Source organism: Tachysurus vachellii, chromosome 9 (assembly GCF_030014155.1).
Source record: "Tachysurus vachellii isolate PV-2020 chromosome 9, HZAU_Pvac_v1, whole genome shotgun sequence".
NCBI lineage: Eukaryota > Metazoa > Chordata > Actinopteri > Siluriformes > Bagridae > Tachysurus > Tachysurus vachellii.
In genome coordinates, this window is record NC_083468.1 from 9,150,995 (window position 1) to 9,163,531 (window position 12,537).

The window sequence follows — 12,537 nt, forward strand, 5'->3', positions numbered from 1 at the left end:
CTGTCAACAGGTTTGCAGATACATCTATTCAGAAGAACATAAAGAGCTTCTTTAACAGAGATGATGTCAGTAGAATAACTACAGGAAGAAAACAAACCGTTACTAGAAACAAAGTAAAGATGCAAAAAAGGTTTCTTGTAGACACAATGAGAAACCTCCACAGAAAATTTCTAGCAGAGAATAATGTAAGGATCTCATACTCTTCATTTTGCTGCCTACGTCCCTTTTGGGTTGTGCACCCCTCTTTGTCTGATCTTTAGACATGCCAGTGCAAACTGCATGAAAATTTAAGCTTTCTAGCAGAAAAGCTTAATCAGCTGAAGTTGACTTACTAAAACTGTGTCCTGTGATACGACTCGCAAGGATTGTATGTATGGGGAGTGTGAGAACTGTAAAGATAAAACAGTTCCCCTAACCAGTATGTACGACAGTGTAAAAAAAGTCTCCTATACTCAGTGGAGGACAGAAGAGAAGGCAAAAATGGATGATCAGGAGGGGCCAAAAGTAAATATATCCATTAAACAAATTGTTGAGGGAACCCAGGAGCAACTTGCTGAGCAGTTCCACACACAACTAAGCAAGTTCAAGAAGCATTCATTCAATATTAGGCAACAGTATGCTTACTACCATGAGCTGAGAAAGAGCATGGCTACTGATGAATGTCTAATTCACATAGATTTTTCGGAGAACTTCACCTGCAAGTACAGTTCTGAAATCCAAGCAGTGCACTTTGGATCATCTCATCAACAGGCGACACTACATACAGGGATTCTTTGTGTAGGCAGTAGCAAAGAATCGACCTGCTTTAGCACAATATCTCCATCAAAGCACAAAAGCCCAGCAGCTATTTGGGAGCATCTGAACCCTGTATTTAATTATGTGCAGGCAACACACCCAGAGGTTTCTGTGATACACTTCTTTAGTGATGGGCCTACCCAGTACAAGCAGAAGGGCATTTTTTTCCTTTTTAGCACTGAGCTGGCAAAAAGAGGCATTAAGGCAGGGACATGGAATTTTTTTGAGGCAAGCCATGGCAAAGGAGCACCAGATGGTGTTATGGTGTTGGAGCAGCCTTGAAGAGGACTGCTGACATGCTAATAATCCATGGCCGGGATATCCAAGATGCACATGAGCTCTTCGAGGCCCTTTTGGAGACCAACACATCGATCAAGTCCCAGCAACCATGCGGATACATCAGGTGGTAACTCTTGCTCCAGGAGAGATACGGTCTCGTGATGTCAGCTGTATGTGCTCGACCCAGAAGCAGTTACAATGTGAGTTTTGGAACACAAAACATTTCAGCTTTGTTAAGAAGGTGCCAGATGCTGTGTCACAGAGGCAGACACGAATCCATTGGGAAGACCCAGAGGTGCTAGGGCAGTGCTCACATATGATAAAGATTTGTTCCCAGGAATAATACTTGCGATGGATGAAACGCATGTGCAAGTAAAATGCATGCACCATGTCGGGTCAAACAGGTTCTTTTGGCCTGCTCGTGATGATGTGCTTGAGCTCATCCCACCTCCTAAGCCAGTGACAACACAGCACATGGAAATTCAAAAAGATGTTTGGGCCAGGCTTTCTGAATAAAGAATGAATTGATGGACATCCTACAGTCCTGTTTTCAAAGTTCAGTGTTAAGCACTAAAAACAAGTTTTAATCAAAATGAGATCCCAGCAAGGTAGTTTTCCATAGCCTATGTTGTTTTTATAAGGGATTTTTTGGACCAAATGGAAAGATCGATTGATATTTGCGATTATTTAATGGTTAATGCTTTTGATTTAATGTTAAATACTTACTAAAATGTTTGTTTGTTTTTGCCAACTTTAATAAAATACAATTTTACTGAATGTGATATCATTAATTTTACAGGTAAGAAATCCATGCTATATTGAAATAATGATCATCACTTCAACCCTGTTATCATTTTCAACCCCGTTATGCTGAGTTCAACCCTGTTATTTGATAGTTTTTTATTAATATTTTCGTGATAAGAAGACAAATTAGTTCAATATTTGTTTTGCTGTGTGCAGAATTTACAGGACAGAATGAAAAAATATGAAAGCCAGATTAAATTCTAATGTTAATACATATTTTGTGATAAGATATGAAGACCAATGTTAGATAAAGTTTTCATGACCTGATTTGGTATTCAAATGGTGAGTATTTAAAAATAAAATTCTACATGCAATAAATGATATCAAACAAGGGACATCTCATTGAAAAGCTTCTACAAGAATTTACTTGAAAATCTTTTTAAATCATATTTAAACAGGGTCCAAGTGATCTGTGACAGGGTTGAACTCCAAAACAACTTTCAGTAAGAAAAAACACTCAATATCGATTAGAATTTCATGCCTGAGGTGGGCAAATGTATTTTCTTAAAGGTATGACTTAATCCACTATCACATGAAATGATCAGAAATATAACTATTTAAGGTATATTAAAAAAAAAGGTATGACCCAAAAGGCACCCATCTCAGAGAATGACTCCCTTGCTAGCTTGTTGTTTTAGGGCACTAGGCTAGATGAGCACAGCAAGAGGCTACAGATCAGGTCCGAGAACTGGTTTGCAACGATAATTATCAAGCGTGCCTGTCCTTACATAAGCATTTTGCCAGAGCACAAGCGTCTCAGGTTTTGTTTTGGGGCAAAGCATACTGGTGCCAGGTACTCTCTTTAGGCCTAGTCTCATCAGTTATCAGTTAAAAAGGGCATGGAGCCTGCTCTGGCATCATTGCACCCCAGGGCATCCAGGTACATAATTATCCAGATGACTGGCTCATCTTGGCACAGTTGAGGGATGTGGCAGCCAGCCATTGAGATGAGGTCCCTAGACCAAATTAGGTCCCTAGACGCCAAGCTCAACCCAAGGAAGTGTGTGCTGGGTCGACCAATCTGGCTCTTTCAAACTCCTCTTTCATTGTCATAAGGGTCACAAGCTTTGGACAGACCCTGGATCTCACCTTGGGTCCCACTCTTACGGCGCATCATCATCAGAGGCCAGATTTTTCTAGCAGAGCAATTTACATTCGAGAGTGCATGATCAGTGAGCAGGCTTCTGGTGAGGCAGGGGCTAAGCCTCTGGGAATCTCCACCTGTAGGTCGAAGAAAGAATATGCCAATTTTTGTCCAGGTGGAAGTGGCTTTGTTTGCCTCAAAGGAGATGTATCATTGTCCCCTGTGACTTTCCTTTTACACCAGCCCCTCTGGGACTGGATGGCATGCTGCAAACATAGCTAAGGCTCTGTCTGTATACTTTACCCCGATAGCTCTACTTACAGAAGTAATAGCCAATGTACGCTGCGTGTCTCCTCATTTGTGTGATTTCACACAGAGCTTTATACACTATTTAAACAAGGAGCATTCCCTTATCATCAGCCATGATTCGCATCTTGTTCTTATCTCAGGGAACCGGGTTACATATGAAAGCTTGTGTAGCTTTCCGAAATGGATTGGCTTAGAAGTTGGGGTTCTAATTATGTTTTGTACAACTATGATAAAACATGATCTTCAAAGACAAGTTGACAAGTTGACCAGTTACCACTGAGCTTATTACACCATACACCAATGAGGTGTAGTACATTTGAATTTGGTTATATTTTTTATCACAATTTAAATTCTGAAAGTCATCGAGGAATAAGGTGCAGTTTGAATTAAATCTCAATACACCAGCCAAATTCCCATGCCCATCTAATGCTATCTGTTTAATTCTGAGAATTAGGGAAAACAAACTGCAAAACTTAACTAAAATAATAAACTCTACTTGCATTAAATTTGACAGTCACACTTGAATGTGTTTGAGCTGAGGCATAAAATTATTCAAAAGTCTAATTTTATTTTCTTTAAAAAAGATATATGTTGTTTTATTTTTTATCACTATATTCCTGGATTGTGAGCATTGTAAATCACTGTAAATGTAATTAAACTTCAGCATTGTAATGTTCTAGGTGACCAGGTGTTTTTCGACATGTGACATAGAAGGAATGCTATGCAAAACTTAATTTAATAAAAAATAAATTTAATATATATAATCATTTTTCTTAATTCTGAGACAATTTGTGGCAAAATACAGAGCCTTAATATTTTGTAATATCTAATACTTATAAAATAAAATCTCACTGTTATTATGATCTCTTTAAGTAACTCATTCATTAATTTACTCATTTATTGTTATTACAGTAGGCCCCTGGACCACACAAACTGTCACATAGTCATTACACTATTACCGCCTGGTCCTGAACTGACAGTGCAGTCTCAGGGCAAATAGTCTTTATACGTGAAGGGGGATGTAGCATGGCTGGTGGCAGATAAACACAAAGGCTCTTTGACGTTTTCAGAGAAGACAGGTGAGTATGAAATGGTGCCATGCCTCAGAAGGACACACAGCTTAAGTCTTTATGGATATGCTAAGCCTTTTTTTTTGTCTTTCAGACAACAGTGACCCCATTCCCCTCTGATGCATTTAGTGGTGTCTTGGGCCTCAGGCTGCCATGGTAAACGAAGATGGACAATAAATCCTTATAATCCAAAAATCATAACCAAGGTCACAAAATGTCTGTGTATGCATACCTACTGTTAAATGACAATAATTAAGGCAATTATTTTATTTTTTAACTAATGTTGCTCATGTTCCTCCAATTTGAAGCCTCCTTGTGGGCCACCAGCAGGATCCCATGCTTTCATTGTTTCATTGTTCACTGCTAAAACTCAGTGCCAGCCCCAAACCCAGACAAAATGGTAGGGTTGTGTAAGGAAGGGCATCCAGCATAAAACCTGCAGCAAATCAAATATAACAACCAAATGATCTGCTTTGACTACCCCAAACTGGGAACAGCCAAAAGAACAATAACATGGTGCTCCATTTTAGAATTATAGGTAGGAAACAAACCATTCCCACGCTGATCTGCAAATCCCAAGACTCCCGAGGCATTTTTTTTAACCTTTATTTTTACAGGCAAGTAATTAAGAACAGGTTCTTATTTACAATGGTGGCCTGACAAGTGGAATAACCACTTAGGGAAAGGGAAGTAGGGCTAAAATAAATACAAAACATTAAAAAAATACATACAGGTTAACAATTACATAAATACATTTTAAAACAAAATTATGTAGAGAAGCAACTGCATATATCCATGAACAAATATGATATAATATTTTTAAAGGATGAAATTGGAATTAATTTATCCAGTTTGAGAGTATTTTGCAAAGCATTCCAGTCACGAGCGGCAGCAGATTGAAAAGATGCAAGACCAAACGCAGAGTTGGTTTTAGGAATGCTTAATTGAAACTGAAGTGAGGATCGGGTATTATAAGTGACAGGCTTTAGCTGCAGAAAGTGACCTAAGTAAGGAGGTGAGTGGCCAAGAAGGGTCTTATAAATGAAGATGAACCAGTGAATTTTACGGCGGTTGTGAAGGGAGGGCCAGTTTACAGATGAATATAAAGCACAATGGTGTGTATTGAAAGGAGCATTTGTGGCAAACCTGATAGCAGAATGGTAAAGAGCATCAAGTTTTGATAGGGTGGACTTGCAAGCAACCCTATATATAGTGTCTCCATAATCTAACATGGGTAGAATGTCATTTGAATAAGAATAAGTTTAGCAGGAGTGGTGAAGGAAGAGCGGTTTCTGTAAAAGAAACCAAGCTTGACTTTGACCTTAGATTGCATCTTTGATATGTGGATAGAGAAAGAAAGTGAAGTTTCCAACCAGATGCCCAAGTAGTTATAAGCAGTGACTTGTTCTAGAATAGCCCCCTTGCAGGTGGTGATGTTAAGGGCAGGAGGAGGCGTAGTACCCCTACGGCAAAACCACATGCTTTTTGTTTTGGAGGTATTGAGAGTGAGATTCAGAGGAGGGACCTATGGCATAAAGGATTGTATCATCGGCATATAAGTGAATGAGTGATTTACCAACTGCCTGGGGAATGTTATTAATATAAATTGATAAAAGTGTGGGACCAAGAATGGAGCCTTGGGGGACACCCCTGGTGACCGGGAGAGAATGGGAGAAAAGGTTTTCAAATCTTACACGTTGAACCCGGTGAGAAAGATAATTTGAGAACCAAACCAGTGAGTGATCAATGACATCAATGCTGCTGAGTCTGTGGATAAGTGTGTTGTGGTCCACAGAGTCAAAAGCTTTTGCAAGATCAATGAATATAGCAGCACAGTTTTGTTTGTTATCTAATGCAGATGTAATGTCATTGAGCACTTTAGTGGTAGCTGTAACACAACCATACCCTGATCGGAAGCCAGACTGTGCCCCGGAGATACCATTCACATTAAGATAATTGATTAGTTGTTTATTGACAAGGTTTTCCAGAATTTTAGACACACATGGCAAGATGGAAATTGGCCTGTATACAGAGGAAACACAACCGCTTCTTTCCAAGCAGGTGGAATCTCGGCTGTATAGAGGGAGAGGTTAATGAGGCCTGTTAGTGGAGCCGCAATGATGGGGGCAGCAATTTTAATAAAAAAAAGCAGCAGGATCATCTGACCCAGCTGCTTTATTGGGGTCCAGAGCGGTCAGTTCCTTCAAGACTTCCCCCACTAAAACAGGCCGCATGGAAAAACTGTGAGGAGGTGCTAAAAGGCTGCAGGTATTAGAGGCTGCAGGGGCTGTAGAAATAGGGTTTAATGTCTTTGAAACAAAGCCAGCATTTATGAAGTGGTGATTGAATGCTTCAGCCATGGAGTTTTTATTAGTGACCACTATTTCATCCAATTTTAGGGACAATGGTATGGTCTGGGGTTTGTTTTCAAGTTTTTTTACCATGTTTTTCTATTTGTGCTTTTGTATTCACACTACAAAGTGTGAGCTGTTTTTTTAAAAAAGCCAGCTTTAGCCTCCTTCACCGCTTGTGTGGCTTTGTTCCTGATTTGACGAAATAAAATGTTGTCTTTAACAGAATTTGTCTTGCGTGCTCTGCACCAGGCTGTATGTTTTTTGCTGAAGCAGAACCACTAGATCACGATTAATCCACGGGCTGTTGTGGTTTTTTATACGCATCTTTTTGTTTTGGGCATGTTTGTTGATCACAGCAGTTAAAAGATATTTAAACAACAACCATGCATCATTCACTGTAGGAATCAGACTGACTCTATACCAACTTACATGATTCAAATCATGTAAGAAGGCTTGAGCATCAAAAATTTTCCAGAATACGTTTAGTAGTGATTATGATAGGCTGTTTGTTTTTCACAGGCAATGAAACAGTGGTCACTGAGATCATTGAAAAAAACACCCAATAGCGTGTGGGGTGTTTGTAAACACAACATCTGTCAATGAGGTGTTGTCACAACCTTTTGGGTTATATCTAGTAGGTAGGTTTATGATTTGATGAAGGTTTAAGCAATCAAATTGTTGTACAACTTTCTCAGGGGGTTTAAGCATGTCCCAGTTTAGATCGCCAATTATGATCAACTCGGACCTAGTGAAAGGCGCAAGAGCATTGCTCAAGGCCTCTAGGGTACATGCTGGTGCAGATGGAGGGCGATAGCAACCAGCCACAGATAAAGAAAAACTGTTTGATAATTTCATGTTAAGAACAAGATCATACTGTTTGGGTATAGACTTTGCCAGGGCTACACTACATTGAAGATATTCTTTAGTGAAAATTGCCACCCCCCCCACCCATAGATGACCTATCCTGCCGAAACAGTAACCAGATAAATACAGGTCAGGATAGAGAATAGAGTTACGCAACCATGTCTCAGTAATTACTAAAACGTCAGGGTTAGAAGTCTCAACCCATACTTTAAGCTGGTCCAGTTTAGGTAAGATACTTCTTGCGTTTACATGCAAAAACCCAAGGTTATGGCAAAAATACAAAAATCATCAAAACAAATGTTATTTGAGGCCAAATGATCCGTAGGGAAAACAATACCAGAAAGAACATCAGAAGAAGGGCCAGGGTGGACATGAACATTACCAGAGATCATAAGCAGTAATATAATCAAGGCCTGATGAAGCATGAGGCATGAAGCATGTTTGTGCATCTGTTTGTGAGTGTGTGTCTTGCTTGGAAGCACAAAGCTTGGTTTAGCTGCATCATATGGAGAACAGAATTTAAGGTTGTCAAGGTGTGTCAAGGATCACATTAAGCTGGCACTATAAGCAAAGTGATCAAGACAAGCTTTGCACTGCAGCTCTCATTACACAAACAGAGCTTGCTGAGAGCTCTGCCTACTATCTTAGACGTCTCTTCTCTTCTTCACTGATTATCTACTGATTAAAATCTATTGTCCAGTGTCACCCATGTGAGGATGGGTTCCCTTCTGAGTCTGGTTCCTCTCAAGGTTTCTTCTTTTTTTTTGCCATCATCACCTCCATCTTGCTCATTAGGGATAGATGTTAGAGACATATACCAACACAATTTTAATCTTTAACTTTTTTAAATTCTGTAAAGCTGCTTTGAAACAACGTGAATTGTTAAAAGTGCTATACAGATCATTTCAATTGAATTATACATGTAAAGCTCTTTTTTAAGGCAGCATTTTTGTACCCAACCTTTAGGGTAATGTAGTGGAAATTTTCACTTTAGAGATGTTCATAAGAATCTGTCCTTCTATGCTTCTGTATTTCCCATGGCTGGTACTTATTGTGACTAGAGATTGCAGTTGTTTCCTCCTAAAACTGCTTCCATCAGACCTTTCCCGTGAGACGTTAGTTGTTCCCATGGGATCTTGGTCAGAAGATGAGCAGGCGATGCTTCTAAGCCAATGGTTGATGATGTTTTGCTTTTACATGTCCTGTTTAATTTTTTTCCCCGTCTATATCTCTTCCAGATCTAGTGTGACGAACCAATCCCCGGACCTGATCTGAGTCATGACCTCCTTGAGGGTGAGCATCCTCAACATGAACCTCCTGAGAGAGAGGTTCAAACAGCTTAGAATCCTGACTCCAATGGGGGGACCACCTCGATGGCTCCTTTCCTCAGGAGTTTGCGCACTTCTCGTTCCAGGACCAGAGCCACATCCCGTTGAAACGGGGAGGAGAGGACGCAAACTGAACCGTGTAGCCGTCCTCTATAGTCCGCAGGACCCACCGGGAGACTCCTGGCAGCTCCTCCCAAGCTGTCAGAAAATTCCTTAGGGGAACCAGCCCCTTGGGGCTGGCCTCTGACCCACTCAGAGCAGCTGGGGCCGTGCCCTGCAGCTGATGACGACTCGCGAGAGGCGGCGGACCCTCCCCTCCCACAAAGAAACTTCGGGTGGAAAGGTGGGGAGCGAACCGCTGGAGGGAAGCTGCACCCTGAGACACACCTTGTGGCAGGGCTGGCAGACCGGCCTCCATGAGCCGAACGGCCGGAGCAACGTACTGTGGCAGTTGACACCTCCTGAGAGCCTGCGGCCTGGCGCCCCGTTGTGGTGAGGTGTGCCCCATCCCCCCAACTGTAGACTGTCATTGTCTACGCACCACTGCCCGTTTGTCAGAGGCAAGGGTGACCCTCAGGTCATCCTGCTCCTTCTTGGGCCTAGAGCGTCGCCTTGGACCCTTAGGCCCCGCCCACGGAGATTGGGTGGCCACGCTCTGTTTCTGATCTTCGCTGTGCCCAGAAGGACCAGGCTGGGGCTGCCACCGAACAGCCCCACGAGATCACCGAGGGAGGTACTTCTGAAATGCAGCCAACTGCTTCTTAGACTCCTGGAACTTGTTCATGACCGCCGTCACAGCATGGCCAAACAGTCCAGGAGGAGCACAGCACAGTCCAACAGCACAGCCCGATCCTTGTCAGGGAGGTCGGACAAGGTGAGCCACAGATGCCTTTCTGTGGCCACCAGGGCCGCCATGGCCCAACCAACGGCCCGTGTCGTGTGTTTCGTGGCCCGAAGAGTCAAGTCGGCAGTGCGACACAACTCCTCAATATCAGCGGTCCCAGAGTGAAGTCCCTCATCCAAATCTCGTAGCAGGTCAGCCTGGTATGCCTGCAACACACCCATACGTGGTGTGAGCCCACGTAAGCCTTTAGCAGACCGGAGCCTTTAGCGATGATGCTACACTAAGGGAAAGATAGCTAGCCAGAGTCTCTTCCACATGCGGCATTGCCCCGTAGCTGCACGCCTTAGCCCCAACCACATTTGCCTAGAGCGAGGAGTGACGAGGAGTATGGGGTTTCCCAGGATCTGGACACCTTGGCGTGCAGATCCGGAAAAAACGGCAGGCTCCGGTGCCAAGGAAGTTACACAGGACGCAGGAAACGCTCATCCAGCTTACTGGGTGCGTGCTGCTTCTGCTGCTCCACTGGCCAATCTAAATCCAGCTTGGCTACGGCTCGTGTCATGAACTCGAGGAGCTCCTCGTACAGCACAGGCTGTGAGGAGCCCACGGGCTCACTAGCATCCATCAGCTCTACTTCCTTGGAGGGAGAGACATGTAATGCCACGCTGCTCGCGCCGGGAGAAGAAGCAGCCCTCGGGCCTGCTTCTCCTCGAGAGCAGGAGCTCGATTCAGCAGACAAGGCTGGAGAGGACTCATCCGACTCCAATCCCGCTGCTAAATCGGCCTGTGAGCCCCATGAGCACCGGCGCCACTTTGCCTCGGCAAGAGCGGGACCTGAGCCGCGAGGGAGAGAGCTTCTCTCGAAGAGCGATCTCCGAGAGCGAAGTGTGCGCATAGCCATGCGGCTTCAATGCAAGCAATCAACTCCCTCAAGGGCCGATTGTGCATGCTCCACTCCCAAGCAAACAACACACCGATTATGCGAATCCTTCCCGGTAATGAAACGGGGACACAGATAAACACATTTACAAAATCTCTGTCTGCTAGCCATCACTCGATCAGAAAAACACAGTATCAGAAAAACACAGCGCTTACCTGAACGAGCAGAAGCTAGCGTCTTGTCCATCTTGCAGCCATTTGTTGCTTCCTGTTTACGCGACGCCACCCGCCGATGACGTCACGTCCCAACGCCTATTGGTCAGATTACACACGTGGTTCAGAGCGCGGTCACACAGGGGCGTTCCCATAGCATTTTGACGCAGCTCGAGTTTCGAAGGAGAACTACTGTTCACAGACCTCACTACAGCTGGATGGTGAATCAACACCCAAGGACATTTCTGTGGATAACAACCAGGAAAAACATAACACTCCCCAGCCTCCAGGAACACCAGAATCACAGCTGATGTCGTCACACTCTCTCTCCTCCTCTCCAACATCACCACTTCTGTGATTTTCAGAGAAAATGGAGCAACTGGTATCTGCTGGAACCTCTATTGCTGCGAGTCCCCAAATATCAACCAAGAAACGGCGGGCTCCACAACCACCAAAGCCTCTGGGCCCAGCCTGCCCTCCCCCTCCATCTGCGAGAGCACTCTGACCTCTGCTTCAACGTCAGGGATCACACCAGCCCTCATCTGCAAACAGCACTGGTAACTGATATGTGTTGGGTCCCCGCTATGACAGCAGTAACAATCAGAAATGTTTTCAGAACAAGCGGGAGCCCAATGTCCCTTTAGCTTTCCCTATCTCTGTCTTGATATGTGATAGAAAGATGAAGGCCCTCTCCAGCCGCACGACAATTCTATCTAATCTACTGCCTATTAGATGTCATTCTGAGATGGATACAGGGCCAAAAACTGTTAAATTAGCACTTCTGAACATCCGTTCATTAAAGAACAAATCATTTTTAGTTAATGATCTTATCACCACTAACAACCTGGACTTCATGTTTCTAAATGAAACCTGGTTAAATGACAGCTGCAGCGCTACAGTCCTCAATGAATCAGCCCCACCCAACTTTACAGTCTGTAGAGCTGTTAGAAGAGGTGGAGGAATAGCTGCTTTATTCAAAGATGCCTTTCAATGCAAGCAAGTGTTACTTGGTGATTACCAGTCTTTTGAATATTTGTGTATAGCTCCAAAAGACACCATGCAAAAGTACACCATGCATTCTGTTTACAATTATTTATAGGCCTCCCAAATACACCTCAACATTTGTTGATGAATTCACAGAACTTTTATCAACAATCTCCTCTGAATTTGATTATTGCTGGAGATTTCAACATTCGTATAGACAATGCAGAAAACAATACTACAATTGAACTGTTAAATGTTTTAAACACTTTGATCTGACCCAGCACATGCAAGGTCCTACACACAATAGGGGACACATTCTTGAACTGCTCATTAGCAAGGGTCTAAACATTTCTTCCACTGTTATCAAGGATGAAGCGCTATCTGACCATTTCTGTGTTTACTTTGATTTATTGATCTGTCCTGCCACTGATGCTAGATCTGTCTGTCAAAAAAAGGTTCATAAATGAAAACACCAGTGAGGTATTTATGAATGCTATATAAATGGTGCCAAACATATCCGCAGACTCTGTTGATGTTCTCCTTGAAAATTTTAACTTAATAGTTAAAGATGCTAATGATGGTATAGCTCCAGTAAAGGTCAGGATGATCACTGGCAGACGTAAAGACCTTGCAGAAACACACACACCCTCTCAACACAGAGCATGAAAAGAACATGCAGAAAAGCTGAACGTATGTGGCAGAAAACAAAACTTGAAGTACATTATAGCAT